Here is a 16,449-nt window from a genome sequence, read left to right as displayed (position 1 = left end):
CCTCCTCCAGCTATTATGAAGATTCAGTAAAGAACGCACATGAAGGATTTAGAACAATGCCTGGGACATACAACACTCAATAAATGTTATATATTAACTTTAGTTTCCTTCGACTACATAATGTCTATGTTATAAAATCAACACCTAAATTTCAGAAATGTTGCTTTGTACTTTTCAGAAGTCTAATGTGTTGGGAGGGTTGAAGTGGGTATTACTACATTAGTAGGATGACACAATGGTTATTTTAAATCTTCCAAAGAGGTCACAGTTAAAGTCTTAGTTCTGATTTCAGATAATACTTCAAAGAATCTTGGTAACACTAGAGAGATGGAGGTCTATGAAATTATTCTATTTGAAAAAGGAAAAAATGGGTGGGGAATTCATGAATATATATACACATTTATATCCCAGAGACAGTAAATTCTCTACAGGAAGATTTTGGGCTGGTGAATATTATTCAAATAAAAAAAAGAGATCAAGCTCAGAAAAATATAATTTATAGGAAACATTTTATTTAAAATAACTATCTTTTGTGTAATCTGGAACATAAAGCAAATGTATGGTGAATGAAGGGAGAATTATAAGCAGTATGAAATAAACACAAAGTCCCAATTTTGGGAGAGAGTGTATTAAGATTTTTAAAAATCTATTTCTCTTCCCCTTTATTTGCATCAAAGTATTCATTCTTATTCAAAGAGCATAGAATGGATTTCTGCCTCTTCTTCCTTTTAATGTGTTCAACTTGGCTTTAAGCATGCATCAGAAAGCAGCTCACAATGAAAGCCTTTGTCGTCTGTAGACAGAAATGTCAGAAGCTGAGCTCTGGCCAGTGTAAGGTATAAAAGAATTCCCCCTGATGCCATCTGTCCTTCAAGGTCAAGCCCTGCACAGATGCACAGCCGGGATAGCCTGGGATCACCTGGGTAACCTCTGGGTGACGTTCATATTTGATATGTGACCTAACATGGGGAAGAAAGGGAAGAAACGGCAACATGATACTTAACAGATTCTGGTCCAAGTGATCACACATTTGGTTTCCTGAAAGGCATAAATCCATTAGCTGCAGAACTGGGCTGTCCACACTGCAGATGGGCCTCCTAACAGCTGCAAATGATAAGCCTTACTCGAGGTAATTTCCTTTAAAGTACCTTAGAGATATGATTAACCATATATATGATGGGCTCTCTGTTCCCTGTTGCCCTAGGAAGGACCCAGAAATTTCAGTGGCTCTAGGAATGGGTCCTTCAAAGCCGCCCCCTTCTTCAGATTCCATTAGTGAAACCATTCCTTAAAAGATAATTTTAAAATTTTGTTTTTAAATTTCAGAGTGAGTTTACCCATTACAATAGAACATCCCATGTTTCCTCATTTTGAGAACATTTTCCTACAAGATTCTGTTAAACAGAGTGGTTTTAATCAAGAGCCTTTTATAGAAAGAAATGCGCCAGACCTGGTTTCTTGAAGTCTTCTTGATTAGCGCAGCACCTACTTATACCCAGGGGCAAAATTTCTAGCTTTCGATGCGATTGCTTCCATAGCTTTTGGGTAAAAAAGACTTTTAAACCAGTAGAGCTTTGCCTTTCCAAACGGTCAAATGATCGTAGAATCATAGTTATGAAATTAATACCTTAACAATAATACCTAAATCTACATGCCTTAAATAGATATGAATGGATGGTGTGATACAAAGAAGAGAGAAAACATAAAATGCAAATGATTACCCTTGTTAAACTAGTCTTAATTGGCCTTTTAATTAAATATAAAAACTACTGTGAAACAGGATAAATTAAAACTCACATGACAATGACTGATAGGTAGGACCTTCTAGGAGTGTGGAAAGGTTGGGAATAAGGAATCTTCTGAAAACAGTCATTCTTATCGAAAAGAAAAATATCCCTTTACATGCGTTTGTTTTTTCTGTTGAAGAAAAAAAATTGTTTTACTGAAATCTCAAGCACATTCCCTTCTTCCCTCCCTCTCTCTCTCTCTCACACACACACACCAAGAAACTTTCCACATGTTTACATTAATAAAGTAACTGCCTCTCAATAAGTTTGCTAAATAAAGTGAGTTTAACTCTGACTCATGGTTAGGTTTGCCTCCTTCCCTGTTTTGGCATTCTTGACTTTCAGTGCTTTGCATGCTTCCAGGACAGTTTAGTAGTAAAATCGTAGAGGGAGTTTAGCTTTTATTGATTCTGAAAGAACAATATAACAAGATACTGACAAGTATGTTTCAGCCTGGAAACAACTGCAGCCATATAACCCTTGGTGGCCCCTTTTATATGAACTTTTATTTTTCTCTCTACAAAAACTAACACGGGAGCTATCACCCACCCAATCGAGCAGCTTCTCATTGCCAGGAAATGGTTATGCTGCTGCTGGTCAGCCCTGCGACCTCATGGACACGCTTTGATTTGTCTCCCACACAAAACCAAATCGAATCATTTATTTTACTAACAACTCCCACCAGAATCAAGATACTGGACAAGTCTCTTTTTTAAGAAAAAATTTACCCTCACACATGACTTTGTCAAGAAAAAGAGTTTTTCCTGAGCGGGATTAAAAAAAAAAAATCACAAATGTTCTGGAAGCATATCTGAAGAGCCTTTACTTAATGTTAAGGAATTTCACGATGTGGAAAACCTTTAAAGCAGTGACACAATTCCAGTATGGCTGAATTCAAATGTGGCAATTTCTCCAAACTCTCCTAGTGATACAATAGGAGAACTGACATCCCCAGCTCTCCATTCCAGGGATTGCCCAGTCAGTCAAAAAATGCATAAGGCATGTTTTCTAGATACATGATGATGAATAGGTGTTTGTGTGAGTTGTTCTCATTTGAACGCTGCAAATACTTCCTTATCTTGTTTACCAGAACGGTCTTTAAGAGAAAGAGAATCGAACATTTAACAATACACTTCTCAAATAACTTTTATTCCAAAATGGGTGATTCATAGCCGAGTCAGCTTTTCCATCCTCAAAGGCCACTGGAGAAGCAGCCAGGCAGAGGGCAACCCTTCTCCCGTGAGGCCAGTGCCCCTCCGGGGTCACTAGCTAACTACCCACTGACTTCAAACCGCCTACGTCTGAGTGAGCAAGATTTTTGGTGATGGTTGAAGAAGATAAACAGAGGAGGGAGAAAGAGGGTAAAGATATTTCTAGCTATTTCTTTGAGATAGAAAATAAAAGCTCTCTGTTGCCTTTCAATTTCAAAGTGCACAAGTTCTCCACAAGCCAGCGTCAAACAGTAAAGCTTAAGGACATCAGCCTGCATCAAGCCGTTAACCTTTTAGGACCCACTCAAAGCAATGTAGTGTGACTTTATTAATGACAGCTTTAATGTGGTCTATAAAAACTAACAAACACAGACACTTGCTATGATTCATCAAATTTAATATTCCATCAAACCTTTCAGTTTAAAGACCTATGATTTTTTTTTTTAATACTGAAATCTCAAAACGGAAGCTCTGGGCTCCCATTAAATTTCACGCATCAAAAAATAAAATCCTTAAAAATGGAGTGCTAGGCCAAAATTTTGAATAAGCAAACAGTAAAAGATATGACCGCTGTGCAACATGAACTAATAACTCCAGACAATATTTTATTGAAACTGTAGAGAACCAAGAGACGTAGCCCTTGAAAATAGACTTGCTGTTTAAGGCACATATTGTCTGCAGGGTTGCTAGGAGGCAAAGGGCTCTATTGTAAAACAGCTGGGCTTCTTGCTCCAGGCAAAGGCAAATCCCACAGTCCAAAACCTAATTAGAAACTTCTAGAATACGTTGCACTGTTTCACTCAATGACCTTTATATTTTGGAAATTCATACTTATGTCTGACTTTCTCTTTAAGATCCCCCTTTACGTAATCACAATAAATGCATTTCCCCATTGACATTTTATAAACTGTCCTGCAAAGCAAGGTGAGCTGTTCTTACATTCAGTACATCTGCAAGGACTCTTGCACAAAATGTTCAAATGGTAACTTTGCTTTACAGACACTTTTCTTTCTTTCTTTTAATGTTTATGCACCACAGTATTTACCAGAAGAAAAAACACAACAGGAGAATTTTGCTGGTCTAATATGGCCTCATTTGGTCTTTCGTTCAAGATCTAGGTCCTGGCCAGTGCCCAATATGTGTCAAAAATTCATACAGTTCCGGAGGAAACATAGTCACAGCTCCTAAGAGACCTCTGGACAAAGAAAGGGGTTTATAAATTATGTCACCAGGACAATCCACCATGTCATCATAAAATAATCCAAGTGGATTATTATCTTTTTCTGTTCAAATCATTCTGTAGATGTCTGAAGTGCTTTGCAAACTTTATTCCTCTTTATCTGGCTGTCAGATAAGTTATCTCTCATTTTAATAATGAAGGATTAGATGCAGGAAAGTTAACTGATGGGCTGAGGTTCTGATTAAAGCAAATCTACTGCCATCCCAATCTTCCTATCATTCAGAGAGCATTTTTTACCTCCTGAAACAGAGAGCAACAGGTTACAATGTATCCCGTTCAGTTACTTTCTCTCAAATACATTCCTGCTCATGGTGCAAGGTTACAGAACCTACTTCAATAAGAGAAAATATGCTTATTCACTAGATTTTTTTAAAGGCAGAATATAGAATCTAGGAAATATTTACATGGCTCAGGAAATGAAAAGTCACCATGCTCCCCTAAGAAATGTGAATAATTTATTCCATTATCTGAGATTTGTGTGGCAAATTGACTCATAGGTCATAGGGTAACCACATAAAAGTGTCCATGTGACCAAAAAAAAAGGTTGATTTTAAAATTTCAGCCAAACGTTAGTCCCTCTTAGAAAGAAATGAGAAGGTTGTGGTTTTGGGGGAGAGAATTAGACTCATGCATAGAGAAAGTTTGGCATGATTAAAAATCATAGAAGGTATGCTTAGCCAGGACTTTCATGGGCATTTAGTCTAAGCCAGCCATTCTAGAGACGGCGGACACTAAATTCTGTGAGATTACACAATTTAACTTCATACAGTCCTAACAGGGCCATAGCTAGCAGCAATCTAGTTCAACCCTCTCATTTCAACTGTAAAATGGGGATAGGGTTTACTATCCATATTCTAAGCTCGCTCCCAACTCTAACCTACGAATAGTCATTACTTCTTCTCAGGGAATATTCAGGTCCCTGCTTCTCATATGATGCTCTCTCCATCCTTATTTCACTCCTTGATCATTAGGAGACTAATATCTATTAATGCGTAAGATGCATTGCAACCCACGCTTTTGTGAACTCTGGGATTGTTTGTGGAGGGAACCAAGGCGAGCTTAGAAATCTAAAGAAAACAAGGGACAAAGCGTGGGTCCAATGGACATCCGTGGAGGTGGGGTGAGTCTATGTGGCCGCCCTGCCAGCATATCTCCACATTCGGTCTTCCGCCTGGTCTGGGCGAGTTCAGCCAGTGCCAATACTCTGGCTCAGTCTACACCTCTAGGCCACACTCCCCACAGATGCAGCCATGAACTTTACTTTTTCAGCCACAAATAGAAGGAATACTGTTGCAGATGGATCTGAGATTTGTCAAAAACCCTTATTTAGGAACTGGCTGAACATATTCTCATATACAACAAAATGTGTTGTAACTTGAGGATCTATCACCTAAACTAGGAATTAGAAACCCAGAGAGAATTTCCTTCATTTAACCATTACTCAATGCGGCACTGTGCTAAGTACTGGAGGGTCAAAGGTGAGCAAAACCAAACAAGGTCACATGTTTCTATTGGTCAAATCTGCCTCATATAATAAATTCATTCAGACAGAATTTCTGCCCAGCATCAGACTCTTCTAGGACTGTTGTGTCATGAGCTCACCTGTCTTAGAACCATCTATTCTCTTTGGCCTCTACATTTCAGAAATACTGAACTTATAGCTGTTCTCCAAGTCCTCCAGACTTTCTCTCATTTACATGTCTTGGTATTGGCTTTTACTTCTGATTAAAATCATTTTCCTACCAATTATTTTCTGGTCAATTTCTCTGAATCTCTTATTAGATACCAGGCATTTTCCTCATTGCCTCCAACCCTGTCCCATTTGAGCCAGGTGCCTCTCAAGTACGCTCCCACACTTCCCCTATTAGAACCTCAAGTTGCCTCTTGCATTGCTGTCTCGTCTTCTAGGCTCTAAGCTTATGAGGGCAACATTCTTCCCTTAATTCCTATTATTTTATTTCCCAGCACCAGCACAGGATCTGGCTACAAGGTCCAAGAGTTGAATTGTATTTCGATGTAATGGCTTCCTTTGTTTGGTTTCTATGTTATTTTTTGATGATTTTAAAAACATTATTTCTAGAAGCCATCCAGGGATTTCTAATTTTCAATATTCTGATGTATCTAAAGTCATCCTATGTGGTTTATTACTAAGCAGTTCTCTGATTACTGATGAATCTGAGCATCCAATCACATACCGGTCGATCATTTGAAAGTATCCTTTTCTGTGAATTACCTCTCCATACCCTTCGTGGATTTTTCTAGGGGGTATCCTGTCTTTTTCCAGACAATCTGCAGGATATTCTAGGTATTAATCCAGTGTTAGGTTGTTTTTTTTTCCCCAATGTCAACTTTAAGCATTGCAAGTGTCTTCTCCCAGTCTATCATCTATCCAGTAACACTGATGATGAAGCTTATATATAGTTTACTATCGTCAAGGTCACCATTTTCTCTATAAAGATAAAGAAGACATTATCATCTTCCTCTCCAGGCTCTGACTCTACATAACAAAGGTAAAGTCTCCAGTAATATCACACCAAGTCACTACAATCCCTGGGGACAGTGGTTTTTCAACTTCCGCATGCAGCAGAGCCACAAGTGGTGGGCATCACAACAACCCCAGGGTGATGCTGATGCCACAGGTCCAAGGACCACTTTCAAAGAAACACAGTCAAGGATATACCCAAATCAGGGCCAACAAGGGGATAATAGAGCTTAAGGGGTCCTGGAGATCACCTGGCTCTAGCTCTCATTTAGCAGATAAAGAATTCCAAGGCCTGGGAGAACAAGTACCTTGACAAGAGGAGCCAGAGACACAGGTCTCCTGTCTGAGTCCAGGGATTTGCTTTCACACATCATACAGGATGTGAAAATTCCTCTCTTACTCAACTAGTTTCTTAGCGATATCCCTTCATGGAGAGTAACCCCTCCATTTCCCATATTGATTAGTGAGCACTGTTTTTGTTTCACAGTTGACCTTTTACCCAATTCTTGGGATAGTAAAGAGACAAAATTTTATTTTGCTAATACTGTTATTAGCAGTATCATCTAGTTAGGAGACAGGCATGCTTGTTTCTCACATTTTAAATATTTTTAAAGTAAAGCAAAAGCACTCCACTTGACTGAGGATATCATCTCTGAAGATATTCTGCCCAGTCTCCAGAACTTTGGCTTTCAGAGTTCAGTGGAGACAAAACATGGCTTCCTGGCTTCCCCTGTTTTGTATTCACACGAGGCAAAACACATGGGCCAAATTTATGTCACTGCATTTTGCCTGGCAGCCTGCATTTAAATCACCAAGGTATGCAGCACCATGTTTTAGGGGGTCCTTTGCAGTCCTGTAGCCAAGAGCTCTAAAGGAACAAATGCATATGAAGGATCCCTAGCTTCTGAATGTGATGGGACTCTCCTAGCAGAACTAATTAGTATGCAGCGACATATCTGTATATCTCTCAAATAGTCATTGTTTGTGTCTTTCCTCAGTGACAGGAGGGAGATTGTTCAGTAGGACACCTTACCTTTTAATATGCAGGGTTTTTTAGAAGAACAGCTCAATTCATATATCGCCTGGTTTGATGGTAAGTGAACAGCAGTGGCAATATTAATCTGTAGTAACCTGTCAGTGAACTCTACAGCTAATATGATGTAGTTATGATTTTACCATCAATCAGAACTGAACAGGCTCTGAGATATCCTTACAGCCCAGCCTCAAAAAATCTAATTGTGCAAAAGCTTCATTGGTTTCCAACATTTCTTTTTTATCTGTCACAGGCTTTAGGCCTAGTACACAACCTTTTATTATTGGACTTATTGCATTAGCTTGTCGGACAGAGAAGAAAAGGCTAGAGCAGAGGGTTCCCCTGCATTCCATCATTTGTTTGCATGCAGGATTTTATTTGACAGTCCCAAATTGTTTTAGATGTAGATAAAAATTATTAGGACATATGGCATCATATGAACTTTTGAACTGCCAATTGCCAATGTGTCGTAAAGGACTAGAGGCATTCAAAAATTCTGCTCCACCTAAGGATATGGAAAGGCTATATGGACAAGCAAATAAGGTCTCCCTGGGGATTGCATTTTAAAGTCGACATAATCTTGCATGTTCTCCATTGGCCAATTTTTATGCAGAGGAGAAGAAAAAAAAATCACTGGGGAATGAGACATTAGAAACTGAAATGATTTTTAGCCAAAATAAAGGTTGAATATTTGTGACATGACAATGGAAAAACAGTCTGCTCTCTCCAAGAGCCTGCATGCAGTGTGAAGTAGCATGAGCCCATGTGGCCTCTGTTCATATGCATAACTTTCCTCTCTGTGCCTAAGGACGTGGCCAGAGTCCATTCCAAAGAGAGCATGTGGGGGAAACAAAAACCCCACATCAAAGTAGCTCCAGCCCTCGTGTCTACAGGGTTGGAAGGAATTATTAGACTTAAAACATAAAGCATTTAGGAAGATGAACTACTCACTTGATCTACTTAGGCATTTTAATCTTTTGCATCATAAATGTAATCGGGCTTTTTGGAACCGGGAAACTGTTAATCAGCTTGTTGGGTAAATGTTTCTATTTTTAAATGTGCCCATTTAGAAATAATAGCTGGACATAAAGTACATATTTATGCTTATGATTTAATATATCACAAACTTTATATTTCATTTCATTTAGCTTCACTAAGAGACCACGGCTATGGTTTTGCTGTGTTTTTTTTTTGGCAAGCATTATATAACTTTTACAACAACTTTATGACTCAAGAAACATACATGGCAAGAAATAAGATACGTATACAATGCCCAATTTTTCAAATCTGAAATGCCTTTTAATTTAAAATTAAGAATTCTATCTATTTATTCCATTGTTCTAACTCTTTGAAGATTCAATTGAACTATTAACAACAAGCAGTGTGCTGCCAAACTGCCTGGACAGGGATACCCCTGATTTGAAACATTTGCCGATTTCCTTGACAAATGGCTCCTCATGGTTTACCAGCCTCAAAATTCTTGAAGAAACACACACACGGTCTTCACCTATTAAGATTTTTCATTTCTGTGGTACTGTGGCAAAAGAAGCATTCAGAATGCCAAGTAGAGCAATGGATTTTTAAGGTGTAAAAAGTTCATTGAGACGGTTTTAGATTCCACAGTATAGCTAACCTTTGAAAAATTTTAGTCTAAAAGGCTATTAAAATATTCCTCCCTTTCCAACTACATATCTTTGTGGGGCCAGAATTACCTCATAAACTTAAACCAAACAACATATTGCACCAGACTGAGTACAACAGCAAATGTGAGAATTCAGCTTTCTTCCAATACAGCAGACATTAAAGAGATTTGCAAAACATGTTAAACAATGCCACTTTTACGATTAAGTTGCTTTCATTTAGGAAAATGCTGTAATTTTTAATAAAACTATGTTATTTGTATTTAAAAAGAGATTCAGTTGAAATTTCCTATTCATGAATCAGGAAAAATCTGCATAGAATTATAGCGACTGTCTTTTGAAAGCCTGCACCCTTGCTTCAAAGGAAACATATTGTAGCTATGAGTACATAAACAGCACAGCTGAGGTGTTAACCCTTGAGGGATCAGTATGCACATTGTCCAAAACCTAATAAAAATAGCTACACAAAATAAGGAAATGGCTATGGCATCCTGCAATAAGCGTGCAGGAACGTGCCTTGGAACTATTGAGGTGGCTGCTGGAGGAAAAAAGACAAAAACAGGATGTTAAAGTTGTTGCTATAGTGATGGTGATTTTTGAGAATTCTCTGACTGTAACTCCATCATTCATGATGTTTTTTGTGGGTGTGTTTTTAAGTTGTTTCTAGAAGGTTCCTTTTAAATATTTAACTCTAAATGAACTTAAGGAAGACCACCTGAAAACATCTCAGCTTTGTCAGACCTCTTAGAAGCACAGATTTTTAAGGTACAAAAAATTCTGGGTATAGTTTTAGACTCTAATGTAAGCATTCGTGACCACGTGGCCAGCACATGACTCTCACAGGTCTCTGCCAGTACAGGAAAATGTTAGCCTTTGTCAGAGCAAGTTTAGCTCCGAAGTGCCACAGCTGTAAAGTGGAAGGACAGCATTGGACCCCATTGTGTTGTTGTTAACAAGTAAAACATAACATGCAACTTTCATATGAACAGGTTCAAAATCTAAAAACTAAGAACGGTCCCAACACTGGATAATAACCCCCAGACAGGAAATCTAGAAAGTCTAACCCAGAGATTGCTTTAAAAGACACACAGACATACTCACATCATTTTTGTAAATTAAAAAAGTATCTCCAGAGTCATGGGTACTGCACATGTAAGAGTGACATCAAATGTGATAGTAGCGATAAAAGTACTCTCAAAAATTCAGAAGTGCTGAACAAATGAAAAATGTTATTCTATCAACATTCTCCTTGGATGAACTGAAAGAAATATAACTGAAATGTCTTTCAACTAAGTTTGCAGAAAACAAAGGGCAAAAGATTTAGAGGAAAACTGAGGATGAAGAGGTAGGAGCAGAGGATTTGTGGAATTCCTTGGAGAAAGACTAGGTGGCAAAAGTGACAGAGATGAAGAATTATGGGGAAGGAAGGAAGCTCACAAACCTTAAACATTAGTTAACTATAAATCTGAAACATGCATGATTAATATTACCATGTATATTGTTTATATACTCAAACATTCATCTATATATGTATACATTACATATATTTTATATTTTTTGTTTTTTAAAACAAAACTAATTAGAGTTTTTCTAGTAAAATGCCTATTAAAGTATAACTTAGGGACATATAATTTTAGTGGGTTTTCTTCCCCTTCAGAATACTTTCTAGATCCCAGAGTACTTAGTACCATTTCATGTAGCTTACATATTTAAAAATTATACTCTTGTTTGGAGAAATAATTATTCTGGCAATATTGTTGAATTGAAAACAAAGAACAGAGAAGTAATGTAAAAGTTATAATGGCAAAATGTGTTGAAGTTCAGCAGCCAAGGAGAGAGAAAAACACAATTATAAGCTCATTTGGTCAGAGCACAATAAAGCTGGTAAAAAAAAAAAAGCACAAAGATTAAGTATAAAATTATTAGAAAAACATCAAGTTGTATATGACTCATTGAAGTAGGATCAGCCAGTTCCCCTGTTTGTTTGTTTTCTTGCAGCAGAAAAATGAGAGGAACTGAGCTAAGGTCTTCAAGTATATGCATTTACTTGCATTCCTTTTTTGGATAACTTTATGGCATCTATTCAAAAAGTTTAGATCAAGACTGCAAGTCAATAAAATATATGATGTGAGTCAAATACATGTGAAACATATGAACTTGCCATTTTGTAGGCTAAAATTGGTTGAACCTTGGCAATTTCATGTGGTTCATGTATTATAAGTTGCACTATAAACAATTTAGGTAGATTTTGAAGTCAAATGGGCATGCATGGATTCCATCTCAGTTCTACCACTCTACTGGCTGTGAACCGTTCAGCAATATAAATACTTTAATATCTCCAAGCTTTAGCTCCCCCTACTACATAAAAGGCAGTGTAGTATATATCCTTGGAGTGTTGTGGATTGTATGAGTTATCATGTAAAATGTCTTGCATAGGGCTTTGTCCCCACCTATTAAAAGAGTAATCTCCTAGACATTCATCTCAAAGTCAGTAGTTTAGAACTCAGAATAGAGGGACCCTGAGGTCTTACTAAACCCTCTGAGAAGCCTCTTGACCTTAAGTGTTGTGGGCTTCTGGTCACCCTCCAGAAAGAGCCACCCCTTCAGCAAGCCAGCTGTCCTCGGATATGAGGGCATCCCAGAGAACATCTGCTTTGAATCAACGTCAACTTCATCTGTGAAGGATATCCTGAATCTTGTTTCCATACCTCACTCAGCCAGGGACAGAAGAATTTAAAATAACCAGGAAGACACAGAGAATAATTCTTTGAAATCCAATAACTGTTAAATTCGGGAGTGGAGTGGGTTGAGAGCTCATGTTTAAGCCCCTTACACTTCATAGCAATCTGATGACTCTTGCATGTCTATGACTGTATCCGTTGGCCTTACAATTATGGGTTAATTCACTTCAGGATACCTTTTTTTCACACCTAGCCAGCCAGAGACCGAGGTGCAGAGTAAACTCCAGCGGGCACAGGTGGGTGGTTTCTTCTCAGTGGAGTCCTATCGCTCAGCTTTTCTCATATAAACCTGCTGAGGAGTGAATTCGACAGCCTAGAAGTTCTTTAGCTGAAGAACCCAAACCCCTGAAAGTGAATCTAACTATGTGTCTGGGGCTGCAGTAAATGATTTCCACACAACCTTTAATTCTCACAAGTCTATGAGAGTTATTTCCCTCTAGAGATGAGGAAACAAGCTTAACTTTTCTAAACTCACACTTCTAAGTGCTGGGGTAACCCCAAAGTCCCAGTTTCCACCTTTGTGCCTCTGAAAACAAAGAGCAGTAGGATTTTCATATCAGACAAAATAATCAATGAAAGATAGAAGAAATTTCCCAATCACATCCTCCAGCTCATTCCCACAAGCCTTCAGAATGGATTAAAATCACCATTTTAATATGTCTTATATTAATTACTGAGAAGGTGGTCTTTCTTCCCTATATGATTCCCGCTGTGATCTGCCATTAAATGGAACTGATGCATTATTTTCAACCATAGCTTTTTTCCTTTCAATCTTTGTCACTGAATATCTTTCACTTCAGCAACAGTTCCCCATACCACAGATTTTTCTAGTGTTAAAAATATCTGAGTTGGCCCACTTGTACCTTGAGAATCTGCGAAAACTCAGGCTGTCCTGCACAAATCAATAATCTGCATTAGCAAAATGCAGGAATGAGCCAATAGAATTAGCAGAGTAATTTACTGTGCCTCAGCTGCAGCTGGCAGGAACTGCAGAGGGAACCAAGCAGATGTTTGTTTGCTAATGGTGGCTTCCTCTAGTGGTCAGAGCCCAATGCCCTAATCTTCCATTAGCCAGCCTGCCCAGCTTTATAAAAAAAAACTAGAGGGAGATTTTGGTTTGCTCAGTTTGTAATGCCAGTTGAATTCTCCTCCTACCATTCATTGGAACATTTTGTTTTTTCATAGTTATCCTACGCAATGGTATTGTATGAAATTTTAGATCTGTTGTAGTCAAAAGAGGAAAGAACTTCAATGTGGACAAGTCATAAATTGTTACTGAAGTCAAAATTTCCTATAAATGTGCTCAGAAAATTGTGGCTAATGACACCCTATGACAACCTCGACAGAGAAAAGAAGATGGCAGACAGAGGCCCTTGGAGGAACTTGGGTTTTCTTTGTTAAAGCAATGGAGTAATTTCAGATGTTTTATTTTCTCTATCTAACAAAGACGGAATAAACTTCTAACAATAAAACACAGAAACTACTTCCTTTGGATTAATCTCTGTCCCTGCCTACCTGTGCAACCTCCTTGGAGGGAAAACCAAGACTTCAAGGGCAACAATGCCCTCTTCTGAGAGCCCGTTGAGGAGGCAGCACATTGCAAACCCACAACAAGGCTTGGGATCTGTATTTTTGGGGGGTGGGGGGTGGGGTGGGATCTGTTTTTAAGAAGTTTCCACATATGGATCTTCTCTCCTCCACTGAGTCCCTATCTATCAATAAGCCTTCACGCAAGATGCACTTTCTGAAGCCTACTATGGCAAGGTTCTGAGACAGGATCATTGGGGAGAGACAATTTCACAAATAGCATCTGATAAATAAACAAATAATTTAAAACAGTAAGATTGGTACAAATTTTGGGGAGAGGAGTGAGGTAACGGGATGGTGGTTAGGAAGAAAAGATGAGATGACATTATAAAAAGAATGTCACTTCAGCTTGAAAACTTGGAGGGACACAGCCTGAGGCATGGAGGGAGGAGTGTCAGAGGTGGAGGCAATGGCATGGAAAGGGCAGGCACTTGGAGAAAAATAAGAATCTTGTCTTCAGAGAACAGAAAGAAGTTGCTTTGGCCAGAGCATAGGATGGCAGTGGGGAAGTAATAAAAGATAACCTAGAAAAGAAAAGGGTCTAAAGCTTGGAACACTTTGAATGCTGATCTCAGTCATGTGTACTTTATATGGTAGACCACTGGCAGCCACTGAGGAACTCTGAGCAGGGATCTGCCCAATCAATCATTCTGTGATTCAGGAAGAAGATTGATCAGCAATGTACACGCTGAATTCATGGGTGGAGACTGGCAGCAAATTAGGGGCATGAACCAAAGCACTAACAATTGGGAACAAAATGAAGTGAAAGTGGGGGTGAAATATTAGAAGGCTAGAAAACGCAGGCATTTCCCAAGTGGATGGATGTGTGTGGGAGGGTAGATTTTCCATCTTGCTCTGTAGAATTCTAGAGACCCTCAGAGGTTCTCTGGAGTTTTCTTGGAGCATCTTCCCTGGCCTGAAACCCATCCTGGCTGAAACTTAGCTTAAGCTTTTCTTTGATGAAAGAGTTCTCCTATAAGAAAAACCAGCATGTTTAACACCATCTTAAAAGAAGAGGACTTGGTCTTGGACATGATGAAATTGAGGAGCAAGTGGGACAGATGTTAGATATAGAAGAACTGAATCCTAGAGACGAAGATATAGGTTCAGGAGCATATGGGAGGTGGAGTTCACTAAAAGGAGCTGCCTAGTTCCCTGCCAGGTACATGTTCTGTAGCATTAGTAATCATGTGCTTGCATAACTAGAAGTCCCTAGTTGTGCTGTGATGTAGATGCTGCTCTCTTGAACACCCATAGGCCTCTCTGCTCCCCCAACTTGGCATCCAACTTACCATGAGAACTTGTGTTTATTCTCAAACCGGTTTTGCCAGTTGCAGTTGTTTCGGTAATTCATACTTTAATTGAATAATATGTAAACCAATGCAATATGATATAATAAAAATGCAAAAGGCAATAAAGTTATTATTTCCATGAATCACTTAGAGAAAATAAGGCAAATGAAGTGGGAGTGAGACTATTGCCAAATATTTGGGGAAAATATAAAAATCTAGACAGATTCTGGGCTCAGATTTTTTCAAGTGTCTTTAAGCTTTTGCAGAACTAAGAAACCAAAACTGGACATCGTAAGTAATGCATGATGGAGAGTTTATACGAGAAAGTTGATTTGGTCTCCTAGCATAGACCCATTCTCAAATAAAGCTTTTCTCCCTACATCAAAATAGTGGAAAGTTAATAGAGTGATAAGTTTTATGTGGAAATAAAATGTTACATGGTTTTTATATGCCATTTTGTTTATGCTGCCTCACTTTAAACAACTTCTTTATTAACCAACAACTACTAGCCTGACCATGTCAGATAAGAATGTGTCCACCATGTTCTTCTAGTCATTGAATGAAAGGAGATTTTTTTCCCACTTGGATGGGCCACTCACTTGACTCTTTCGCTCTATAGGTCAAACCAGGTAGAAAATTTGGCAGGTAACAAAAAATTGTTGAACTGGGTTGAAGCTTCCTAGAACTCATAAATATGAAAGGAAGAATCAGAGGGTTAGAATTTAGATTTCAAATGACTTAATTATGGTTTCCATTTGTAAATCACGTGCAGGGAAATTTCTTTCTACTATAAATATCTATAAATTGAGATAATACCCACAGGCACAATTCACCTGCACTGTGTTCTACAGCAATCCTGCCATTCTCCATGGTGAGGACATAAAATAGAGTTCCTGGCTAGTGGGGAATGGATTGTTTACAGGAATTTCTAGCCGTGTGTACAAGATAGGATTATACTTCGCTGTCCTGGAGAAATTCGAGGAGCTGGAGCTAGCAGAAGGAGAGGCCGCTCTGCTCCCCAGCAGCTCCCGAGAACAACAGCTGCTGCGCTGTGACCCGGAAGCCCTGAGCCCTCAGCACCAGCCAGGAGGCCTGTGTGTCTACTTAGAGACCCCTCTCTTGGTGTGCCCCATACAGCACTGCCAGGGTGGGGAGAGAGAGCCAGAGAGCAAGAGAGAAAGAGAGAGAGCAAGAGAGAGAGAGAGAGAGAAAGCAAGAGAGGGCAGAGAGGCAAAGAGGAGGGAAGAGAGAGGAGGGGAAGAGGGAGGAGATAGAAGGAGAGAGCATGTGAGCAAGAAAGAGGGGAGAGAAAGAATTCTAGAGAAGGAGAGAAAGAGAAAGGAATAGAGTGTAGGAGAGAAGGAGAGGGCGAGAGAGCGCGCACGAGGGATGAGAGAGGAGGGAGGGAGAGACAGAGCCAGACAGAGAATAATACG

General features: G+C 39.0%; 2 long non-coding RNA genes across 2 annotated transcripts in view; both read right to left on the bottom strand.

Annotated features, from left to right (window-relative positions):
• Window positions 1-16,449, bottom strand: part of LOC143676406 (uncharacterized) — a 44,931-nt gene that overhangs the window by 20,527 nt on the left and 7,955 nt on the right. The gene's annotated exons all lie outside the window — the stretch shown is intronic.
• LOC143676404 (uncharacterized) lies at window positions 1,806-16,424 on the bottom strand. Its single transcript, XR_013172060.1, has 3 exons — window positions 15,847-16,424; window positions 10,495-10,604; window positions 1,806-1,917 (listed from the first exon to the last, which is right to left on the bottom strand). It is a non-coding gene; the product is annotated as an uncharacterized LOC143676404 (long non-coding RNA).

The sequence above is a fragment of the Tamandua tetradactyla genome, chromosome 3, assembly GCF_023851605.1.
Source record: "Tamandua tetradactyla isolate mTamTet1 chromosome 3, mTamTet1.pri, whole genome shotgun sequence".
Classification (NCBI taxonomy): domain Eukaryota; kingdom Metazoa; phylum Chordata; class Mammalia; order Pilosa; family Myrmecophagidae; genus Tamandua; species Tamandua tetradactyla.
Note: the sequence above shows the minus strand (reverse complement) of the source record. Positions and strands in the feature narration are given on the sequence as shown.